Here is a 25,737-nt window from a genome sequence, read left to right as displayed (position 1 = left end):
GTCGTGGCCGCCCATTCTCTATGTGCCACTGTCGACCGTAATTGTTATCTCGCCATCTGTGTGGGTAATTTTGGCCGGCTGTGTGCCGCTGCATTGGGTGAAGATATGGTCCTGCTCTTTGCTTCCACCCGTGGCGATTGTCGCAAATACGCGTCTCTGCACGCTGCGAACGCTCCTGGCCTGTGTGCCGTGGAATTGGGAACTGGTCTGACTTTGCTCGTGGTCTCCACGCGTTGCGATTCTCGCAAATACGCGTCCCTGCATGCTGCGATCGCTCCCGGTCTGTGTGCCATTGTCTCGTGTAATTGTTATCTGACCACCCGTGCATGTAATTATGTTGGTAATCCGTGGGTGCTTTTTGTTTTCTGCACTGTGGGCCTGCGTGCATCAAATGCCTCACATGTTTTTTATTTTCCTCTGATAGGCTGGTTGCCTTGTCCCGTTCACTGTGTGCTCTGAAATCATTGTTTTTAGCCCGGTACAGCCAAGCCATGTGTGCCCGATCCACTATGTGGTCTAAGGAGGCTGTCTCTGGATTCAAGACCATTCCCACAATTTCTGTAATCTCTGGACTCAAAGATCCAAAAAACATAATTTTGAACCTTTTGTCACCTTCGTGATACTGATCCACATCGCCCGCATAGTACGCTCTTTTAAATCGCATGAGATAATCCCGAGGATCCTCGTCTGCACACTGGGTCATAGATTTTGCAGCGTTAAATCCCTCCGACAGTGTTAGATATTCTCCAAACTTCCAAATCACTGCCAGGCTCAGCTTTTTAAAATCGTTCCGAACCTCGTATGGTAGCGACTTTACCCATGATATGGACTGTCCATGCAAGCTGCGTTTCAGCAAACTCGCTTTTTCATCAGTTTTCCTCAGACCCCTGATCATTGCTTCTGCTTCTACCGTTGCGATGTGAGTGTGAATGTCCCTGTTCTTATTGTGTGGATCAAAATAGGGAATTCTGACGAGAGCTTTGTCCATCAATTTCAGAGTGTTACTACTGAACGAGTATTCGGAAAGTTGATCATCGTCATCCGAGTCAGATTCGGATGAGTCATTAACATCACGGTGGCGTTGCTTAACATGATTTTTGTAGTGTATTTTGCGCCTGTAACGTGGGTCAACTTTGCTCGGTGACTCATGTTTGTCCCATGGCTCATACTTATGTGGTTTTTGTGGGGTGTTTGATTTATATTTGTCTGGTGCGTCGTGCCTGTCGCGATATTTGTGTCGGCCGTCTGTGCGTGGTGTGCGTTTTCCTGGGGAGTTGCCTCTGTTGTGTTCGCCTCGGAGATTCGGCTCCGTCCTTTCTCGCGTTATCAGTACAGAATCTCCTGGTGATTTAGTTTTAATATTCTGTCTGACTCTGACTTCGGGGTAATCAGCCCCACCCGTTTCTTTTCCGAATTTTTCCTCATTCCATAATCTCTGTTTGTCTGTCTGTGCGAGAGGGTCTGAGTTCAGCGTAGCTATTTCTGAAGTTTTTACATCGTGTTCGCTTTTGTCCCATTTTATCCAGTTCTTAAGCAGTGTCCCAATGTCATCAATACAGCTGCCTTTCCATGTGTCTCCCTGATTTGTTTGCTCTGTAGTAGATCGGCCTGACCGTTTTGGTACAAGTTCCCAATATCCCGCAATCCACTCAAAAATTACTCTTAATACGAGCATCTCTGGAATTTCACTTCAGAGTGCATATCAAAACAGTTGTATCCAGAATGCATCAGTTCGACTCATGTGACTCTGGTATTCCCTTCAGAGCACGTATAAAAACACTTGTATCACAGGATGTGGTCAGTTTGACTCGAGCAAATAATCTTACTTCAATTGTCTTTGTTATACCCTGCTACTCTGGAATTTCCCTTCAGAGTGCGTTTTTTTTGTTTGCTTTACACCCGTTACAGTCACAGGGCAACGTTAGATCATAAAACCTTGGTTAATACAACAGTGATTTGTTCCTTAATTCAAGCATAAACGGTCTGCGAGAGATCCCGGACGACGCGCCCAATATGTTGTATATATAGGTGTTATGAAAATTGATGAAAATAATGAAAATTAAATGAAATTTGAGATTTGCATAATTTATCCGAAATTATGTTAATCAGTGTAATCATGTGCATAAATTATGCTGATTCGAGAGATAATTGTTTTAATTTATGCGAGTGGGCGTGGTTATGATAATGCAGGTCGTTATGGATTATCAGGTCGAGCCTCGGTGACGAGGATTGTGTTATGAATTGGAATGACGCAATTAATCGTATGCAGTGACGCAGGCGTTGTGAGCGTGAATGAGAGAGAGACGATTCGACTCTGCTCTTTAATTCCGTATTATCGATAAGGATACGATTACTCTCGATTGAACATTATGGATTATGTGTGTGATGGATTATGTGTGGTGATAGTGTGCTTATGATAGGTCCCCAGGATTCAGATCTCATACGCAGAACAATATTATGCAGAATTTCAGGAAGAATCACACACAAACCTTCTGCTTTAATCAATGTTATTTCTAGCTAACTTTAATTTTTGGATAATATAAAAACTCAATCTCAGGATTTTGGAATTCCAACACAGCGTTAACATGATACCATCACGATTGCGTTGTTTCACCTCGATAGCGGCACCTGTGGTTAATTCCCGACGCGTAACGCAATCGATCGGTTGTTGAGAGAGAGATTAAAAACAAGCAAACTATTCTATCAAAACCTTAACCTTATAATGTAAATTCGTATTTAAACATTGCCCACACAGTACCACATCCATTCATAGACCTTCAAGTCAATTCTTATCACGTTTTTAACAGTAGGACGATTGGTTATTATGCAACTCAATGACAGCAGTATTTTTCGTTATGAATTGATTTTTAATGCCGCACCTTGGAGTGGCAACCCTTCTTGATTATCCCGATCTGCGTATCGTGTCTTCGTTATCACTGGTTCAATTCTTTGCGTAAAGCAGACGCCGAGGTTAGCATCTCGTGTGTCCAAAATGTGTTTCCTGTGTGTTGCGGCGCGGTGGGGGAGTGAGGGGAAGAGTGTGGGGGAGGGGTTGGGGCATACGAACGGCTGCCAGTTTCTGTCCACTGCTGGTTGGATGAGTCAGCACGACGCTCGCCGTCGTCGCGCCGATGGGCGTTGAGTGCGGGGCCGCTTCCCTCTCAGCCCTGGTGACGCGAAGTTGCGCGCTGTAGCACGCTGGTGGCACGCTGTTGGCACGCGCTGGTGCTGGTGGCACGCTGGTGGCGCGCTGTTGGCACGCGCTGGTGCTGATGCTGGTGCTGATGGCACGCTGGTGGCGCGCGCTCCCTCTCCTTGAAGATGCGCGAACGCGCCCGTGCTGGTTCGCTGATAGCAGTTTCTCTCCACTGCTGGCTGAGCTGCTGCACGCTCTTGCTTGGCGTTGCTGGCCGCGCTCTTTCTCCTTGAAGATGCGCGAAAGCGCCCGTGCTGGTTCGCTGACAGCAGTTTCCTCCACTGCTGGATGAGCTACGCCGGCGCGCGCTCTTTCCGCTGCTGTAGTATCTGACGCTGCGCTCGCGAGCGACAGGTCAAGTTTTTCTTCTGCTGAGTGAGCCGAGTCGCACGCGCTCTCTTTGTTGAGGTTGTTGGCGGCTCTCTGACAGCAGGTTTCCTCCACTGCTGTATGACTCAAGTCGCACGCGCTTGGTCACTGGCTTGCTGAAGTTGTTGGTGGCTGCCCAAGCTTTTCCGCTGCTGGTTGAGCCACGTTGCACGTGCTTTCTTTGTGGAGATCCTCGAGCGCTCTCAGCGCTGATTCGCTGATAGCAGTTTCTCTCCACTGCTGTATGACTCACTTTCGTTGATACATCGCGACTCAGCGATCCTCGCTACTCAGCGAGGCTCGGAGCCAGCCGCTCCATGCGACTGCTCGTCCTGTGGACGTCTTGACTCGCTGATCTGTCTTGACTCTTGACTTAACTTCACTGACTTTTGAAAAATGCGGCTGACCGTTATATTCAAAGACAATTCTCTCTGCGCAGTGGAAAAGGGGGGGGCGGGGTCTGTGTGTGTGAGTTCATGTGTGTGTGTGTACAGATGGCTCCTGCGATAACGATCTGTTTGCCCTGGCGTGAAATTCCTCTCTCGCGCTCTTTGGGAGAGACAAAGGTGGTCGGGAGCACCTATCTCTTTATACTTTGACTTATATTTCTCAAATACCATTTGGTCCCATGCTCGCCAAGACTCGTGTTTGTAACTACGTCCTCCCGACACCTCTCGGTTTACCGAGGTTCGAATTGTTATGATGGAATTATTAAAAAGAAAAATAATTTTCATCCTGAGTTTAAGAGGTCCGTTTCCAGATTGTTGGAATCCATATCCCTTGGTTCTGTAAGGTTCAAAAATGGAATGTCGTGTAAGGTGAACACGTTGTTATTATTAATGTTGTATTGCAATTTCTTTAAAACTTGTTTGCCTGGTTGCCGTGTGTGGGGTGGGTGTGTCTCCTCATCAAACCCGGCTGGCTTTTCCAGATGGCCCCTTGTGATAAGGTGTAATTCCTGCCTCTCCGCGCTGTGAGAGAGACAAAGGTGGTCGGGGTTGCTTGGGATATTGTTTAAACTCTTTCGTAAGTTTGCCCGTTCGCCTCATTCCTTCTCGATAACCTTTGATGTGACTCGGTATTTTGTCTCCAAGCTTTGTTTTAACAGTAAAAGTATTAAAGGTGAAAATCATTTGATAGCGAATTAATTATTGGATAATAATTCACTGATGTATCTGGTGGCCTGGTCTTGATTGGAGTGAGCACGAGGACCGCTAACTTTAGCTTATTCTTGTTATTGCATTTTAAATTTGAACCGTTGTTTAAAAAAAATAGTTTAACCCGTGGGCGTCCTCATTTCTGGCTTGCGGAGGGCTTCCCTCTGCGTGACCTCCCTTAGGGCACATCAAACTCTCGTTCATCTGGAGATCTTCGCAGATAGCTGCTAACATCCTCCCTTCGAGAGTTTTATTATTTCTTTATTTATTAATGGCCTGTTTATGACCGACACCTGGTTTTTCGTGTGCCTGGCTTACGGGTTTTATTAATTATTATTTTCGTTTGTTGAAAAAAAATATGATATATAACGGCAAATATTATTGTTAATATCAATTTTGGAAAAGGCTCATATACAACAGGTGGGTCGCCAGCGCCATGCCCGGCCGCCTTTGTCTTCCCAGTGGCGATGTTTACACACCGCACCAGGCATTCAATTGAGTTCCGAGTCAACCTAGGGGAGGCCCAGGACCGGTTTAGATAATCATCACTGGTGTTGACCGTGCGAAGGAATTGAACCCAAGTCGCCGGGATCGTAGCGCAGAGCGCTAACCACTACACTACCGCTGACTGCTCTCTGCCAAGTGCCCTGCACACAAGCACGGATTGACGTAAACCCAACGTTATTATTCATACTATTACATGGGTCACTCAGAAAAGCCTCACTGATTCTCAAAACGTTTGCATTCAAGGTCACTGCTACGTCTTTGTAAAAGGAGGCGAACGATTGATATGTGCTCCCCAAATAAGTAATTTGCATGTAATTTGCCAACCTTGGACCATGATGCTGGCACACGAATAACGTTACAGGATCTTTTAACGTACACTGTTAAAGCGGATAGCCTGTAAATATTTTACGCTTAATACACACCACAGTATTAACCGGAGTGGCCACCGAGTTTGAAACGCAAACCTCCACAACACACAGCGAATGCAATGCCGCTTGGGCCACCTCAGCGCGAGCTGAAAACCAGGCATGAGAAGCCCTTTTGAGCTTCTGGTCCAAATTAGGCTGTGTGCATTATCCACGCAGAGTGACAATGTAATGCGGCATGCAAGGCATGCTGGAAAGGACCGGATCCACTGGTCACACATGTGCTTTTTGCCATCTAGAGATCACTTTTTGCATCAACTACTATTTCCCTCATTTGTTTTTATTCTACAAGTACTTTTCTGCCCTTTGAGTTTCTCATTGTTTACAGAAAGCATTAGATTTTGTCTATAATTCTTCCGGATCTGAGGGATTTTACTGTATTTTTAATCTGATGTCCTCTCCGTGACAATACGGGCTCCGTCATGGCAGTTATTTCCAAAGCATATTTAATTGTGACCGTTTTATAATTGAAACGCATTTACATCATTAAATTCAGTTTCAGTTTATTTTGGTATAGCCCTGTGAGCCATCCGGCTCTAATGTATCCACCGGTGTAACTTCCTCTGTAATAGTCCACACTGCCAAATGGCAAAAAAACGGAGCTTCGTATCTCACTGCGTTCTTCCACCTTAAACCAAGTGTCTGTGTGTCTGATAGAAACCTAATCGTAGAGAGATGGTCAGGGGGCTTGGGTCCCAGTGCATTAAGCCAGTCCTGGGTTTAAATGCAGAATTCAGCCGTTTGGGAAATGCCAATGCCTCCCGGTTAAGTGAACACATGCCCTACCTCCTCGTCGAAGGTAACGTTGAGCTTGAGATCTTTGGAGTCAAAGAAAACCGTCCCCTCCAAGCCGTACTTGGGAATGAGCACCACCACGGCGTTCTTGCGCACAAACAGCACGAAGCCCTCTTCGCTCACCACTCCCTTGCTCTTGAAGAACAACTAAGACCACAACAACAGCAGCCGTTAATCACCGCTACGTTGCCAAGAGCAGACACACGCGCATCACTTACCAGGCCCACAATTATTTAACAAAATTTAAGGTATTTTTCTGCATCCCCCCGCTAATTAATTCCAGTTGTGCTATTGGCATCATGTCATGGGGATTATTTTGAGTTCAATCGTGAAGGTACAATGTCAATTGTATTGACTATAATCCTCCATTACCTGACAGAGCCAATCAAATAAAGTTGTCACATCATGGGCAAATGTGCCAAGTAACCAGGTTTTTCAGCAAACACAGAAGAATGCTGAAAAGCAATGCCAAGTGTAGCCAACCAGTACAGCCACGGCACCACCACACGTAAGCGTGCGAATAGAAAACAATTGATTCTTACTACACGCACAATACGATGGCTGCTTTCGTGACCTTAAAAATGGTTTTCAAGAGACGAATGGACGCATTATCAGGTGCCTAAGCACACGCCGTGCAAGCTCCACGTGGCCCACACTTCCGCCTCCCACCTGCGTGTGGAAAGCTACAGACGAGCGTTGGGCGTACTGCACCATCTTGTGGCGGTAGTTGAGGTTGTTGCAGAGCTGCTGCTGCTTCTGCTTGTCGGTGAGCGCCGGGTACGTGGGGTCGGCGCCCACGCACACGGCCAGCAGCCGGTGCACAATCACATCCGAGTATCTGTAACGGTACAGGGAGACAACAACAACAATATTCACATTTGTTGTAGCCTCTATTTAATATGAAGATTAAATTTACAGTAGATACAGGCTGCGGTATGGCCACGAGATGCCAACGGAGCAGCGGTATTAATCCACCAAGCACCGCGATTCATTCTGGTGGATCTCAGCGGGTTTGACGATCCACCAGAAAGCTACGCAAACAATGACTCAGATGGATTTAACGCTGTGATAGAATACTGTACTCTGGCCATACCACGTTCTAGCACCATCTGCTGATTCTGCACGTGGAACACTGTCACCCTCCTTGTAGGCGTTGGTGTTCTCCGGATCCTCTAGTTTTTCCCCAACACAAGCCAAACAACCATTTAAGGAATTGGCCAAACTTCCCGTTTATAGGACCTTTTGGAAAAATAACTCAAAATCTGAATCTTTATCCTGGAGAAATCCGATTCGCGATAAAAGCTCGTTTTGACAGATGTCCAGTAGGTATATTATAGGAGTGCTAAGAAGAGAAAAGGTAAACAAATCAGTAAAAGTAAATAATAGAAAAAAGATATACAAGTTGTATGTTAAACTTAATTCGCACCGTACGTAGCCAACCGTGCTAATTGGAGGTGTGCCGTAATCACAAGTTAACATTGCATAAGTACATCAATTAATAAATAAATTCCTAAACTTGGGAAAGGCAGCACAGTCCCAGACCACACCAAGACAACAACATAGTCCCCTCAATAATCGCGAAGGTCGATTTCATGCGTGTGCCTGACGCCAGAGCACGTCACCGTCGAATGGGCGACGTGAAGTGGGTGTAGATGGCGGTGGCGAGCCCGTAGTGGTGGGTGTCGGGCTCCATGCCGGAGCAGAAGTAGATGGCCTGCATCATGCAGCGCGTGGCCAGGATGCGCAGCAGAGTGTTGAGGTATGGTGGCGCTCCCGGCACCGCCGTCCGGTCCTGGGACTCGGCCAACGCCTTGCAGAGTCCACCTGGATCTCGATGTTCTGCGCAAAAAAATCGGGCACACCGGCGTTTGTGAGGTGACTATCCCGCACGTGGCTTGTAGTTCAGTGCTGGGGCAGCAAGGGTTGTGGTGTATTGGAAAGAAAACGTTATTCAGCGCACTTCCTGTAGGCATTCAGGTTTCCATAACCTGGCTTGCCAGGAGAAGGCAGTACAGCAAGTGGATTAATCTACATCTGGCACAGTGCCTGGCTGCCTTCCAGCGTTGTCTGTGGTTCGTCACACCTTTTGAGTTGTTCTGCCTCTAAGGGCGAGTGGAAACTATACGGCTACATCTCAAGATAAAGGTAAAAGGTGCAGCCCTGCAATTGCTCGCTCAGGCCAATACTGACATCGTTTCAAGACATCTCTGCTTCACAGTAGGGGGTAGCACATTCCCACCCATTTTGAGCATAATGTTCATCACAATAAGTCGACCTGATATTTCAACATTTCAGTGCTGGAATTTATCTAAAATTAAATACAGTACTACATTTATCGTGATGGTTTTTTGTTGCTTATTTCTGTGGAGTAGCTGGGAAACGAGCCGAGTCCTTCAACTCCCTACACTTGATAACACAGTATGTTCAATGTGGCTGCTGGATTTTGAAGCCAGGGTCCCAGCTGTAATCTCTGGGTCATAGGGTGACCCAGGTGACCCTTGCAAATGAGACTATTATGTTCTCTTGAGTTCTCACCCGGTTAAACCAAAAGACCTCAAACAAAAATTTGAGCCACCCGACGACCTCTGAATTCCTTGCGAGGAGGATGATATTGAAGGAAGGTTAACAGCAATCTAGAGACAGTAGAACCCCTCTTAAAGACGGTAATTGGTTCCACGAACACGAGCATTAAAGGATTTGGTCATTAAGCGAGTATAGGAAATACGTGTTAAAAGCTTAATTTGTTCCGATAGCATCGAAAGTTTCCCTTGTTCACCCAAAAAACGTACTTTATAATATTTAAACAATGGATATTAATACATAAAGATACTAACATTATAAACACATCATATTAAAATAAACACTGTTAATAAATGCATGAATTCATTTTGATTTAAAACTTTCGTGACTGCAGGGATTCATATTCTTGGTTCTTTCGGTAAATTCACGTAGAAGGGAAACAATAAAATAATAAAAATATACAACAATAAAATTCTCACGACGTTTCGACTGCAACACAAGCAATCATCATCAGGTGTGAAAACCACAACAAGAAAATTGGAAAAAAGTGGCGGTTATTTTAACGTTAGCACCACGGAGAGAGATTTGATAAGCCATTTCGGGTCTTAATTGATTGATCACGCTTAAGGTGGCTGTCAGAACGCATCCATTATTTTTTGTCTCCCCCCTCCTCTTTTCCGAACATAGATGGACTCGTCCATCTGAACAAACTGTCAAATCTCTCTCCGTGGTGCTAACGTTAAAAATAACTGCCACTTTTTTCAAATTTTCTTGTTGTGGTTTTCACACCTGATGATGATTGCTTGTGTTGCAGTCGAAACGTTGTGATAATTTTATTGTTTTATATTTATTTTATTGTTTTCCTTCTACGTGGCATTAATTCATATTTACTGTACCTACAAGAGCCCGTCGTTAACAGGGAAATGGTCGGTTAAGCCTACACATTGAGCTCTATGGAGGCCCGTTGTTAAGCGATTAGTTAACAAGGGTGGTCGTTAAAAGGGGTTCTAACTCTACCTTTGATTTCGCCGCCTTCACCAAGATGTCGTAGTTGGAAGGCGGAGGCGCCGGGTGGCGTCGGAGCAGCGCACACTCGGGGAATTCGCCTACGATGCGCTCCGCCACGGAGATGTTGGCGAGCAACATGAACTCCTCCACCATCGAGTTGGTCTCCCTGTGTACACGCACCAGTTTCCGCCACCACAACACATCAACCACAAGGGTCAAGATTCTTTATCTTAGATTATTTTGCTGATAATAAATTTCCCACGTGATAAGCCACTTTGTTCAGCTATCATTTGTGGTCAGGGTTTTACTTGGTAAGATAAAAATAGTTTAGTTTTATTTGTATATTTGTTTAAGTTATTTGTTTACCTTTCCAATACTTTGCAATCCTAACGTGTGCTTGTATTGTTTGTTGTTGTAACGTTGTGACCTGCCCCAACTGGACATCTGTGAAAAAAGAGCTTTATAGCTCATCGGATTCTTCCAGTAGAAATATATATTTTGATTCTGATAGAGAGATCTGCACAACAGTCGGATCGCAGTCATGGGAGGTGTCTTGTTGACGAGACTCACTTGAGTTCCTTGGTCTGCAGGTCGATCGGGTCGTGGGTTTCGCTGTCCATGTGGAATCGGACCTCAGGGGATGCCAGAGTCAATGCCCTACGGGTGGAGAAGGGACATGAGCGATTATCATGTCCAGCCAAAACAACACAGAATCTTAATATAAGACACTTCACAAACTCAGATATTTGAGTTGAACATGCACAGCTCGTTAAGTCAATCCACTGCTGGATGAGGGCCGCCCCATGTCATACGGGTCGTGGGGTGGTTTTACCGTACTTAACCGTGGTGGTCAGTACGCGTTGGCAAAGGTGGGGGAGCACAGACATGGGAGCATTAAGAAGAGTAAAACAATTTATGTCACTGCATTGTCCTCTATTGCCCACAATGTAGCCCCGCAGCAGCCTGTAACACTCCAATCTAGAAGGATGTTATTAACCAGGTAAAACCTTAACTTCTTTATTGTTGCCTTCATTTCCGCATCTCCAGCTTCTTCAGCCTCCCACTCCCAGCCCCACTCACTTCCCCCCCCCCCCCGGCATTTTGCCGTGCTCGCCCCTTTAATCCCTCTAGCAGCACCCCACTTCCCCTACCCCACACCCCCCATCTCTATCTCTCCCCCCTTGCTCCCCCCCACTCTCTTACCTATATAGCCTCTTGTTACAACAGCCCTTTTTTGCCCACTTCAGCAATTGTTTCTGGCTGTGGTTGTCCCATCTGAAGAAGGACGCTTGTGTTGCGCCCGAAACGTCGTGATTTAATTTAGTTGTTATTTTATTTTATAGTTTTACATACGTGACTTTACTGAAAAAAAACAAAGAGTATGAATCCTGTAACACTTGTTTGTGCATGATATTCACCCAAGCCTCATGCATCATGGGGTCAAAAAAGCAACAGGTGCAGCCTTGCAATTGCTTGCTCAAGCCACTGCTGGAAGAAGGGGGCTCCCATAAGAGGCGGCCCCTCTAGGGATACACCCTTTTACAGTCCCTCTAAATGTATTTTAGCCTACTCTTCCACGCTGGCCGGATGTCTTAGAAGACACGGGAGTAACCACACTTTACCGCGCCACAGGCGACCTGCCGATCGACTAAATGCGGTGCACACATTAATACGGCTCATCGCTCCAGTGGCGGTGGAGGGGATGAGGATCTTGACAATGAGTTACCCGTTTTGAATGCGCCTCTGCTTGAGGATCTTGGCCAGGGAGTTGAGGCCACGCAAGCTGCTGGTGACCGGATCCTTCCTCCCAGCGTCGTCCATCATTAGCTGAGCCTCTGCGTACGTCAGAGACGCCTGCGGGGATACGATGAACACACCACGGGTGAACCATGGGGTCCTCGCAATTACACAATGCCCACGCCTGATCCAAGCCCAAGCCAGAACGCAACAGATGTCTACGTGGCTCCCGATGACCACTGAGGGTTACGCTCACCCAAAAAAGTAAAATTGATATATTTTTTTAATTCTCAAAGCTGGAATTTAACCAAATTTAGTGCAATGTAATTTGGTGGTCTTTCGTGCAGTGAGTTTAACACGTAGGCTTTCGTGACCAATATCATCCATAATACAGGTTGTTTGGGTTAGATTGTGTAAATACATAAATGTGTCGTTAAACCCGCCACCACCCGACACAGCCGACTAGTAAGGGTTGTCACATAAACAGAACGTGGCCAATTCGTCACTGGTACAACACACCGGTGTGCAACACACCGGTGTGCTGTACTCGTGACGAATTGGCATGTTCTGTTTACGTGACAACCCTTATTAGTTGGCTGTGTCGGGTGGGGGTGGGTTTAATGACACATTTACATATTTACACGATCTAACCTAAAAAAACAAACCTGTGTTTTGTGCAGTGATTGTTGACTGGACAGAGACCATCAACTCACTACTTTCATGTCCTACCTCGCACCTCCGATTAGCACAGTTGGCTACGTACGGTGCAAAAGAAGTTCAACATACATACTACCACTTGTGAACCCGTTTCATCTCGCTACACTTGTGAACTCAGAGGTGCAAGCTCAACGCTCTGACCTCTCAGCCATCCGGAAACCTCAACTGCACTAACATAGCAAGGCACCGATACAATACACGTGAAAGCAAACGAGAGTTTTACAAAAACTGAACGTCTGTGGGGGGGGGGGGGGGGGGGAATCACCTTGGAATTGATGATGCTCTTGGTAAAACGTGTGCTCACAATCTCAGCCTTTGGAGTCATCTCCCATATGCACGAGAACGCCAGCCTGCACGCACACAGCACATGCACCGTCGCCATTCACCGTCGAGTGGCAGAGTCGTCGACATTGGAGTGTTGCAGGGTGTTCACTCAGGAAAGCCTCGCAAAGTCTCGAGACTCTTTTTCAGGAGGGCCTTGCCAAGTTTTTGGTAGTCGAGTCATTCTTTCAGCAGCGGGATGTTTGGCCAAATACCGGTTTGGGTTGTTACAAATTACTCAACTGGAATATATATGTAGCAACCATTGTTCGACTGCAAAAGCTTTGCAGTACCCTCCTGAAGTTATGAGATTCAGTGAGGCTTTCCATGGTTAAGGATCATAGTAGTAATAACACGTTCATGTTAGCGATGAGAGGAAACCTGATAACCTGGAGTCAACCCATGCTAAATAGGGGGAGAACATACAAAATCTACATGGAAAGGCAACCAAGTCGGGCATCAATCTTAGGCCATTCTTGCTGTGAGACATGTGTTACCATTGTGCCATCCTGGTTTGGCTGCTTATGTATGTACACATGCTTGTGTGGATCTGTACAATGACACTTAAACAGTGCCACGCATCATGGGATTATATGTGCACCTGGCAACAACGCACGTTAGCTGCTGAGTATGGGTTGCAATGTGCACACTCGCGAGTTCACAGTTGTTGGTGCATCTCACCGGTCGACGTTGGATCTCAAGGAACACAGGTTTGAGCTCAATAACTCTGGCACCATATCAATCCTCTGCAGGCGCACAAACACATAAATGCAACAACTTCTCTGTCAATAAACACAATCTGGCAAATACATATGCACCAACTCAACGAGTGTTTTGCAAGCAAACCCACACATGATTAAGTCACCTGCAGGTAACTGTTCAGCAAGGGGATGTTTTCGCGAATGCCAGTTAAGATTGTATGGGTTTTATTTAGAGGAAATCTGATGAATCCAGAGGAAACCCATTCACTAACAGGGGGAGAACAAACAAAGCTGCAAGCAAAAAGGCACAAGAGTTGAGTAATCAAACCCAGCGTCTCCTTGCTGCAAGGCACGAGTGTTACCACTGCGCCGATAGCCTGCCGCTCATGATGTCACGGTACATCATATGATAAGAAATCCACAAAAATCACCTCGTTTAAAACATCATGAGAGATATTTAGCATTGTTGTTGCACATTTTTTAAATTCTAATTAATTTTTAAGTTATCGTTATTCATACGGGAAGTACTGAAAAGCACGCAAAAAAATGTGGTGAAAATGTCAAATACAATTACAAAGTTGTGGGGAAACTGGTACCGCGATGATCGTTACATCGTAATATTTTACATCATGTCGTAAAGTTAAGAATGAAAGGATGAAATCGGCGGGTCGTAAAACACTTGATATTGTGGCAAGAAGAAATCCACATCTCACCTTCTCACACAGGTAAACTGTGGTACCACGCAGAGATGCCTCCTCATCCAAGGCATTCCCCGGCCGGATAAAATAGCTCACATTGGCGATGTGTACCCCAACCTAGAACACACATTAACACACCGTCACCACCCTCACATGCATGGATGTGTAATGACAGGGTGATACCTGCCGGCCTGTAAGGGTAATTAAGGTTATAGCTGCATTACATAATGCCTTATTATGAAGGGGCGTATCTGGGGTAAAGGTCAACGGCGGAGTCAGTCGAGAAGCTCCGGGAACCATCCCGAAGGGCCTAGAAGGTTCTAGAAAGGGGGCGTGGCCAGAGGTGGAGCTTGGCCACTCCAGGCAGATATAAAGAGCACCGAATCAGAACTTCGGGGCTGTTAGCGTGGGGTCTGGGTCCTGGTTGCGTCGCTACGGTCGTCATCTCTTCGTCTCCGACCACGTGGCTGGTTCTTCTGCAAGAACAGCTCTGTCTCCGCCGCTACGCTCGTCAACCAGCCAGCGTAGCTACGCAGGACGCAAATGGGCTGCGTGTTTGTACAGCCTAGGTGTAGCCGCGTTACGAAGTGTATCGCCCTGTGTGCTTTTAATAAATAAGACGCCTTCTACTAGACGTCTGGCGGAAGTCGCTCACTCCACATGCATGCATAACCTCCACCATAGCCACTCCAACCAAAGCACAATAATGTGAAATGAAATGCACACCCATTACTACCTGGTGCATTCATTGTGAACCAGGCATTCGGCCAGTGACGTGGACACTTAGGCCAGTGGGGTCTTAGCCATGGCTTGGCTCAGGCTTGGCTCTCGCGCAACATGCATTGAGATTATTTCTATTATTTTGGCTGCTATAAATGTCCAAATGATGGGCCACTTTGTTGAGCTATTCAGTTGTGGCCAGGTCACTAATAAAAAATAAATCAATACCTCAGTGGGCTTTTCCTGGCAAGATGGGGATGGTTTAGTTGTATTTGTTTGTGTTTGGGTTATTTGTTGATCTTTCTTGTACTTTGCACTACTATTATGTTTTTGTACTGTTTGCTGTTGTAACGTTCTTACCCGCCTCTACTGGACATGTGAAAAATAGCTTTATAGCTCATTGGATTCCTCCAGTATAAATATTCTGATTCTAATTCTCAATAAGCCACATCAAAGCAACGCTTAAAACCCAAGCTGCCTCTAAGCATGGTTCCAGCCCTGAGCCTCCGTGGCCCTTGTGCCTCCACGTATATCTCTGCATGCTCCCAGCCACGCTCAGAATTTCCGTGAGCTGAGCCTGAGCCAAGGCACAGCTGAGCCACTCATACTTCTTTGGAGGCAACGGAGCAGATCAAGCCAGAACCAAGCCATGTTGAAGTCAGTCCTGAGCCGAGCAGAGACCAAGAATACGGGCACTAAGGCAACAATGTTTGGAAACTTAATAACAGGAATATTGTCCACCCCTTTGTCAATCCACTGCAGGATGAGGGCTTCTCCATGCCGTAATGGGTTGCGATTGTCATTTGACCTTGCTTTGTTACGATGGTCAATGCAGGTGGTGAAGGGGAGAACTTGGGCAGTTTTTTTTAGATATCACTCTGTACCGGTGTTAGCCATGACTGGAACTAAACCAGCTTGACAGGATGAATGTGCAGTGCACTTATCATTGTGCCACTTAAACTCCCCTTGTAACCTCCGCTAGCATTGACAAAACCATGAAAGTAATAGGCACGAATTACCGCGACCGTGACCACGATTACTACCACCAAATGAATACCTCGGTGTTCCCATTGTCGAGCGGTTTGCAGTGTAGGGCATCGTCGATGTCTGTGCAGCCTGGAGGATCCACACTGCAGATGGACAACGCACGAAGGTCCTCCCTGCCAGCCTGGTCCTTGTACAGGACACACACAGCACCAGGTTCAACAAAACGCTGCCTTACAACAAACAAAACACAGGGTGAGCCATACATGGGTAAACCAACTTCATTCTAATGGCGTTCTATCTTCTCAATAAGCGACTGAATATTCTGAAAGTACAGTCCGTTCTCCTATAACTCTGCGTGTTTTCATATCGTGAATTAGATATAATGCGATGAATGCATTAGGGAACACATTTTTTCATAACATGGATGCGAATTGGATAAAAGGTGATCGAGTGAACAGAACTGCGTTGTGCGAGGCAGAATAAGCGGTTGTACGGTTGCCTCGGTGTAGCATCACACAAGGCGGGATGTTTCTGGATGCTTCTAGATGCTACTCACGTACTCGAAGTCTTTGTTAAGCCTGCGTACGCATCTCACGTGTTATCGCGGACTGTGCTTTACCCTATATTATTTATTATGCGATTTTTCCACAATTCGGTGTTCTTCAGGAACGCAAGTACAGCGTTATAGGAAAAAAGTCTGTAGTCCCCTTGCTCCATTCATTTATGTACTGGACCATCTCCACGGCTACTGCAAAGTCCTCCATATCCTGGCTCACCACTTTGATCCGCATCTCTCGAGGCCTGCCTCTCGGGTCTCCGCCCTGGTGCTTCCATAAGTCCATCGCCTTCATTCCTCCGATGTGAATTTCCTCTCTTCTTACGATGATGTGTCCGAGCCATCGACTTTCTTTCAGGTCGACGGCTTATCTATATACAATCTGCGGTAAAGGCGTAGAGCCCCGTGGCTTCTCGTTCATGACAGTGCAACGGAAGGACCTCGACTGGAGGGAGAGCTCCAGAGAGGTCCTCTAGAAGGTATTCTACGCAGGCCAAACATCTTGAAACTATTGCGGTTTGACAGCACGATGATGATGATGGGGGGTGTTTTCGCATTTGTCTATTGTCGGGGGCCTATACGTCGGGGGCCACACGTCATGGGCCACACCAAAGGCCACCCAGGGGCCACCAGTGGCCCGTGGGCCTTGTAATAAAGAACATTGAAGTAAAGGATTCTCACATGCACGACCGAACACACCAACACACCGCAGGCGTAAGAATTGAACTCAATCGATGAATTGACATATCGTCACACGTCTCATGCGTACCTCTGCTGTGATGCTGAACGTGGGAGGGGGCAGGCATGCAAGTACGGCCTGGCTGAAGGGCTGGTGTGGCACGTCGTGCTCCAGCAGCAGCACCTCCGTCTTCGTCTCCTTATCCCCACATTCGCCCAGAGAGCGCACAAAATGGCCCTGCACAAGCACACCGACGATTAGCACGGTTGTTTACGTATGGTATGGAAGAAGTTCAACATGCATATGCACATACGTGGCCAATCGTAACCGGTATCCCTTTTCCACTGGTACATTGGAACCCAGACAGTGCAGATCTCTCGAAGTGTCTGTGGTCACCCACTGGCTTTTTGCCGTGTCGAACCAGAACCAAACCGTAGTATGCTGGCCCCACAAGGCATCCAAATATATCCGGGGGCCGAGCAGGGCCAGGGGCGGGGCTAGCGACACGTTAATTGTGTGACGGCAGTCAGTACACCGCGGGGACGTGGCACCACAGCGTCATCTGCACGTGCCTAGCCTTGTTCAAAGCATTGACCGTCCATGGCATGGATCCGCTTTTGCAGTGGATAAACAACCTGCAGCCTACTAAACCGTGCCAGCCATGGTGTCGCTCGGTTGTGCAGTGGCAAATAGGTATGAAAAGCACAACCACAATGCCAACCTTGTACCTAACGTACATTATGTAGAATATTAACCGACATCTGTTTAAACAAAGATACAACCCAAAGAATACATCTTAACAATATATTTAACTTTTCACCAATTTTGTTTCTCATTGTGTTAATGGTATCGCAAAAGACATGCAATCTATACAAACCCTTCGTGGTCAAGGACGACCCACAGGAGCAGACATAACAGAGCTACTTCTAAGATCCATTGAAGTGAAATGCAGTCCAAATTGTAGGGGGGCAGTGCTTTTCCAACCACTCTGCCAATCAAAGTAATGTTCATCACATGGCAGTCAAACGCAGTAGTTTTCTCAGAGATGGAAATCAAACAATCGAAGTGCAGGACCAAATTTAATATCGTTTTTGGTGCAGTTATTGGTGACTGGGCTGAGACTATCAACTTACAACACCTTAATAACCTAGGTTGAATCACAGGTGAGTTTGCCATGCTTTCAAACAAAAAAATATCACAGTGGTGCCACTTCATCCACCCTGACTTCCAATTCACCGTGTCACCGTTCGTGTTTTGGGTTCGACGGCTGTATTGCATACAGAGCCGCGTGGCCGCGCGTCAAGTGACAGAAGGATGAGCCCGACGATGCCGACCACGGGACAGACGGGTGAGATGTCACGGCGTCCGGGGCGTCACGGTGCAGTCGTACGTTCGGGTAGCGGGAGTGTCGCAGCCAGCCACCGATGGCCACCACGATGCGGTGGGCCTGCAGGGACGCTGCTTGTCTTGTCTCCACCCGCACTCGTGGCATGCGGCGGTCCGCGGGCGTGAACAGGTGGCGGGTGGCCTGCAACACGCCCAAAGAGCCCCCAGTAAGGCATTCAACAAACTGTTTGGGCAAGTGCCGTCAGTACACACCTATTCAAGCTGGTACGGCAAACGACGGGGTGGGTACGGCCAGCACCATGCCCGACCGCCTTTGTCTCCACAGCGCTGATGTTTACATGCCACATCAGAGACTCATTTATGGCCGAGTCGACCTAGGGAAGGGCCCAAGACAGGTTCAGACATTTGGCGCTGTTTATTGGTTATGAGCGATAAATATAATCCAACTCGGGTCCCAGGATTCGTAGCGCAGCGCGCTAACCGCTACATTACCGCTCCCCACACGTACACACACACATGCAGATCAGCCCACCTCCTTGATTGGGCTGGGCATGAGCATGCCGCACAGCGGCCTCGAGTTCCGCTTGATGATGCCGACCACTTTGCCAGTGGCCCGACGCATCTTCCTACTTTCGGCTTTCAGCTGGAGACCAAAACAATGGACAAACATCGTGTTGCGTAATCTAAGCAAGAGCGACGACAGCAGTAGCAGCTGGGATAGCACCGGGAGATGACAACGCAAACTCAAATGAGCACTCACCACAGTAGCGTCTCTCTCACACACTGAAATAATGAAATAACTATTTTTTTTACAAACTCACTGCATAACACAATACAATTTGGCTTGAAGGGGAAGGAGCAATCCAAAACAATAGCGCTTAACCTGCGGATGTGGTTTCATGCTGTGTCTCATCAATGTCAATAATGAGACTGACGCTTTGTTAAAATGACAAAAGATCACAGTGAGGAGTCCTCCGTAAATATTTATAAGTTAAAACAGTTCTGGCGATTGATAGAATCAACCGGAACACGCCCATCAGATACCACACGTTTAAAAAAAAACGCGTAAGCTTTTGCGACCAATATTATCTACAACAAAGGTTACCCTCCCATCTAATTCACAATTTGATGCTTAATCTCTCGATTCTTTATGATTTCACTGATTGACATTTTCTCTTACCTGCTTAGCACATCAGTCACCCTATATGTGTTTAATGTTTACGTAACGTTTTAATAAGTATAACTGTGCAATGATCAGCCTATAAATAATCTGCCCAAGCCAACTTGCACTACATGCGATTTAATATCTAACACTTGTTTATGTTTGTGCAATATTGTCGACTTTTCATAAACCACAGTTGTTTTCGTGCCAATTTCAATTAACTTCATTGCTGTACTTTATTATGTTTTGCATTTTGTCACTGTGGTATGTATGCATGTAGAACTTATTTCGCACCGTCCACAGCCAACCATGCTAATCGGAGGTGCGCGGAAAGGACAACAATCTAAATACAAAAAGCAGTTCTAAAGAAATTAGTTTTCAATATAGAGGCCACCCTGTGACCCAGGTCACTCTCGCAAATGATACGTGTCCTGATCTCTTGAGTTCTAATTAAGTTAATTAAAATAAACATTAAAAAGGAGCTCAGACCGTGGAAGCGCCACCGTGTTGAGCCTGGATATGCATAACAGGTGGTATAGGCTCTGCGCCAAAATGGCAGGCAGCAGAGCGCAGTACAGCAAAATGAACTGTTGTCCTGTCCTTCTATGCTCCTGATCTATGCCCCCCCCCGTTCACCAACCCGCATCGAAGTATGGTCAAATAACCCCTACGTACATACAAAAATAGTATCAAATGATTAGCACTCCTGACTTGATTTTGAAGTAATGTAATGTAAAGTCATTTAATAAACGCAAAATCAAGCTAACAGCATCTCTAATGTGGATTGTTGTCTGGTCACACGGTGTTCATTATGTTTAAGGTCTCTCTTGAAGTGGTTGAGTTTTTGTTGTTATTCTTTGTTTAAACTATATTAAAACTATAATCTTAGTTTTTTTTTCGGTAAAGTCACGTTGAAGGGAAACAACAAAATAATAAAATATATATAACAATAAAAAATTCTCACGACGTTTCGAACATAACTCAAACGGTCGTCTTCAGGTGTGTTGGTTTGCATAAATTTATTTTTAAACGGTGCATTTATAGTTAGACGTTAACAAAGTCGTAATTAATCGCAGTAACAGTTCTATTTCCGATAGTCTGAAATCCGTTTTAGCTAAAGGTCTAAACTTTGCAGTCACACCTAAACACATACCAGTTAATGATATAATTGCCCAAGTAGACGTTGCTCTCAGGGGCCTGGGTCACATCGCTGCAGACGTAGCAAGATCTGAAATCGCTGCAACCCTCAAAAACGCTAAGATGCCAGCTAGCAACCTCAGCAAAGATGAGCGTTTTGAATTATATAAATTAAAAAAGAGGAATGATATTGTAGTCCTCTCAGCTGACAAAGGCAATGCTACTGTCATCATGGATAAAATAGAATACAACAACAACATTAAAGAATTACTCGACGATGGTAGTTATACAAAAATAAAAAGAGATCCCACCAACAGCCTCGTCACACAAACCAACAAAATAATTTCTGATTCAACCGCATTAATTGATCAATCTAAACAGTTTTCGTTGAAACTTTCTGCTGCCAGGCCACCAAGATTATACGGATTACCAAAAATACATAAAGTAGATACACCCCTTCGTCCCATAGTCTCTACTATCGGCTCCCCCACCTACAAACTAGCTCGTTTTTTGTCTGAAATCCTGCGTCCTTTCACTGGAAAGACCACCTCTGTGGTACAAAATTCGACTCACCTGGTATCGACAATCAAGGGTATTTCCCTGTCCCCAGACGACCTGCTTATCAGTTTTGATGTAGTTTCCTTATTCACCAAGGTTCCTGTACCTGACACCATTGCAATCATTGAAGACTTGGTTCATCAAGGACTAAACACTGAGGTACCCCCCCTGGTGAGACACTGTTTAACCAATACATACTTCACTTGGAATGGAACTTTCTACAAACAAACTGAGGGCACCCCAATGGGCTCCCCCCTTTCTCCAGTTATAGCTAACATTTTCATGGAGAAATTTGAGACTGACGCCATCCAGACTGCCACTCTGTGCCCAACCTTATGGAAGAGGTACGTGGATGACACTTTTGTCATCTGGCCACATGGCCGGCTTGCTCTAGATCAATTCTTCGACCACATCAATTCCATACACCCAGCCATCAGATTTACCATGGAAGTCGAAATAGATGGCAAGATACCTTTTTTGGATGTCCTAATTAAAAAGAGACCTGATGGTTCAATGAGCCACTCTGTCTACAGGAAAGCTACCCATACGGATGCTTATCTGAAACCGGATTCCCACCACCATCCATCACAGAAGAATTCTCTCATCAAGACTCTGTATCATAGAGCCCAATGCATATCCGACCAGGAACACATAAGCAGTGAACTCAAGCACGTACACCAAGCTCTTAGGGCTAATGGTTACTCCGACTATACAATCCGCAAAGCTATCACTCAAACCATGAAGAAGAACCCTCTTGAGGAGCCTTTCAAAACCATCACTTTACCCTACATTGCGGGGGTCACAAAAAAGATCTCCAAAATCCTGAATAAACACAAGATCCAGGTCCGTTTCAACACATTACATAAAATCCGTGATCTGGTTCCGTCTGTAAAAGATGTGATTCCGGACATACAATACCCTGGTGTCTACAAACTAAGTTGCCTCTGTGGTAGTAGTTACATTGGAGAAACCAAACGCCATGTCTCGGACCGCATTCGTGAACACAAAGCAGACCTTAAACACGGTAGGACCAACACCTCGGCCGTGGCAGATCATTGTTCTAATTCAGTAGGCTCACATGCCATTGACTTTTCCAAGACAGAGGTTCTTTGTAAGCCATCTGGATTCCATGAGAGATTCGTTCATGAGGCTATCCACATATACAAGCACAGAGACAATTTCAACCGAGAAGATGGATTCTATCTTAGCAATCATTGGAAAGACTTGATAAACCATTTCAGGTCTTAATTGATTGTTCACGCTTACAGTGGCTTTCAGACATCATACATTATAAAAAAAATTCGTCTCCCCCCTCCTCTTTTCAGAATATAGATGGGCTAGTCCTAAATAAACTGCCAAATCGTTGCGCGTGGCGCTAACGTTTTTATAAATAAATAAATGCGCCGTTTAAAAAAAATTATGCAAACCAACACACCTGAAGACGACCGTTTGAGTTATCGTCGAAACGTCGTGAGAATTTTTTTATTGTTTTATATATTTTATTATTTTGTTGTTTCCCTTCAACGTGACTTTACCGAAAAAAAACTAAGAATATGAATTACTGCAGTCACGAAAGCTTTAAATCAAAATTTATATTAAAACTATTTAAAAACTATAAACTAAATAACTTTACCAGGTAAGGACCCTGAGAGCTCTATAGCTCTTTTTAAGTGACCTGGCCACAAATGATCGTTCAGTGAAGTATCTTATCACATTTGAAATTGATAGCAGCCACATACTCTAAGTGCATGTCAGATTGTAACTGTGGAGGGAAAAGCCGGAGGACCTGGAGAAAAATCCATGCGACCACGGGGAGAGAGACACGCACACTGCAGGTGTCTGGGTTTGATTTTGGTTCGGCAGTGTTGACGCTCCACTCACCACATCCTCTTCATTCTCTTCTGCAACGTCCCCTGCGACGCCCTCATCGTGCAGGACCAGCGAGGAGGGGGCAACCCAGCGCTCCTCGGGGAACATCTCCACGCACACGATGTCGTCGTGCATCGCGCGGTTTAAATGCTGCAGCCCCTGGATCAACACCTGCACGCAGACAAAAAAGATCCCCCGTATAGTCTTAACAGACCGCTGGGCCAAGTGCTGTTAGAGAGCAGCATATACAGTAAAACCTTGGATTGCGAGTAACTTGGTCTGCGAGTGTTTTACAAGACAAGCAAAATTTTTAATAAATATTAATTTGATAAACGAGCGAGGGTCTTGCAATACGAGCAGCTTTGTACTGCCGAGCGTCACGTGATCACAACTGATATACGAGTGCTTTGATATACGAGTGCTTTGGATTACAAACACGTTTCCGGAACGAATTATGCTCGCAATCCAAGGTTTTACTGTACAAGAGTTTTAATACCACGAATAAACAATTTAAAATGTAGGACTATGAGCCCATGAATCTTCTGAAACCAATGTTTTTCAGTAACATATGTTCAAGTAGGGCAATTTCTAGACTGGGTTTTTTTTTCCAACAAAGGGCCAATGTACCTAATTGTTATTTAACGTTACATTTTGGAGGTGGAAATAGACCATTCATTTTGTTAACAAAGTAGTCACAACCATCATTAGACCTCCTTTGCCAGTACCAAAATATAATAGGGTTTTTCCCCTTTTTTCTGGCAACAAAACTGAAACCTCTTACAAGGAATCAGGTGTGCATTAACCACAATACTTGTGGTCAAAATGCAAACAAAAACACACTGATAATATTTGCAATATATGCGTACGCCTTTTGGCGTCCTCTGGTCTCGCACCAATTGGGTCGAGGCTCAAAAGAAAGCCGTCCCTGGTGTGAACCAATCAGTCTCAAGGACAATGCATATATTATCATAGTGTGTTTTTTGTTTGCATTTTGACCACAAGTATTGTGGTTAATGCACACATGATTCCTTGTAAAAGGTTTCAGTTTTGTTGCCAGAAAAAAAAGGGAAAAACCCTATTATTAAAGTAGTCACAATTAACGTATATACTGTAGTTGTGGTGGCGTAGCTATCGAGTGTGCAGGCAGTGCAACTGCACCAAGACTCACAGGCCGGGGGGGCAGGAGCCAGGCTATGACACCTACGTAGGGTGCAAAAGACGTTCAAAATACAAATATTTTAGCCCAGTAGCTCTTAACCTTTACTGCAGCCTTGCAGTAAAGGTTAAGAGCTACTGCTCATGCCAAGAATGCTATGCCACTGCTTCATTATAAATTTGTTTTTAAAACTCACACAGATACGATCGGACAGCATTGTTCCTTCCAGACGCAGGCTTGTGAAACGTGTACCTCTTTATCACTGTCACCGTCCCCTCGCACCCTCAGAGTCCCCTCCAGGTAATTCTCACGACTCACAAGGAAGGTTCCCTGGACAAACCGGCCGGAACGCACACCTTGCTGCAGCTGGGACAGCGGGAGATGTTCGGGGAAGATTACCCGGGACTCCACAACATCCTGCACACGTACACAGCACACGCACGGCACATGCACGCGTCAACAACAATTTTGCAACCGCTATCACGTAACGAGACGAAGGATCCAGTCTGATTTATCTCAGATCAGTACGGCCATCCGTGTAAAGAGAACGTTCTACAAAAGCGGATATCATAGAGCTACCTCTAGAGTTTCACCCTTCCGTCTCTGCTTTTTGCTAAATATGCCACGTCATTAATCTAGGATTTATTTGATTGATTGACCATTGCTCGTGAGGATGAGACGTTCTAAAAGGGAGCTGTTTAACACGTATTCTTATGCGACCAATATTATACATAATAAAGGTTTATTGGGTAAGAGCGCGTAAATGTGTGTAGTTAACCCGGTACAGCCAATTAGTAAGGTTTGTTACGTAAAACAAAACGTGTCAATTAGTTACTACTGCAGCACGCCAGTGTATTGGAGAGTAAACCCACAACACTTACAAATCGAGTATATCGTTTCCCTAGCGATTACAACCAGCGAGACGTCGTACTCAGCGCAAGGCAAGTGTCCCTTTCTTCAGTGAGGCAGCTGGATGCAACGCGGAAGTGAGGGGTCGGACAAGGGTACAGGCCCGCACCATAAATATGAGGGGGGGGGGGCAGAGCTGATGCACGCATACGGAGTCTCACCTGCTCCGAGGCCAGTGCCAGACGGTCAATCAACTCAGGGTTGTCCAGCAAGCTGCGCACGTATTCCTCCACTGGGGGTACACAGACACGCGCAGATAAACGCAGAAATTATAATTGGCGACACGATTTACCGGACGATTTAGAGTGGCACCCAAAATGTAATTTTGTTACTTTTCAAGTCATGCCTGCTGGATTTATTAATTTTCCTGTTTAACTGAAGCACTGTTTAACAAGAGGCACTACAGACTTGATTCAAAGCTTTCGTGACTGCAGGAATTACTCTTTGGTTTTTTCGGTAAAGTCACGCATAAATAAGAAATAATGAAATAACATAATAGCGTACGA

At 45.7% G+C, this 25,737-nt stretch overlaps 1 pseudogene; it reads right to left on the bottom strand.

The window, feature by feature from the left end:
- The window catches only part of LOC142922857 (exosome complex exonuclease RRP44-like), a 71,290-nt pseudogene extending 45,790 nt beyond the window's left edge, over positions 1-25,500 (bottom strand).
- Between the last annotated feature and the right edge of the window lie 237 nt (positions 25,501-25,737).

This window comes from Petromyzon marinus, unplaced genomic scaffold, assembly GCF_048934315.1.
Source record: "Petromyzon marinus isolate PM22_M1 ecotype Great Lakes invasive population unplaced genomic scaffold, UKy_Petmar_22M1.pri1.0 PM_Scaffold_19, whole genome shotgun sequence".
NCBI classification, from domain to species: Eukaryota; Metazoa; Chordata; class Hyperoartia; order Petromyzontiformes; family Petromyzontidae; genus Petromyzon; species Petromyzon marinus.
This window is presented reverse-complemented; position numbering and strand designations above follow the sequence as displayed.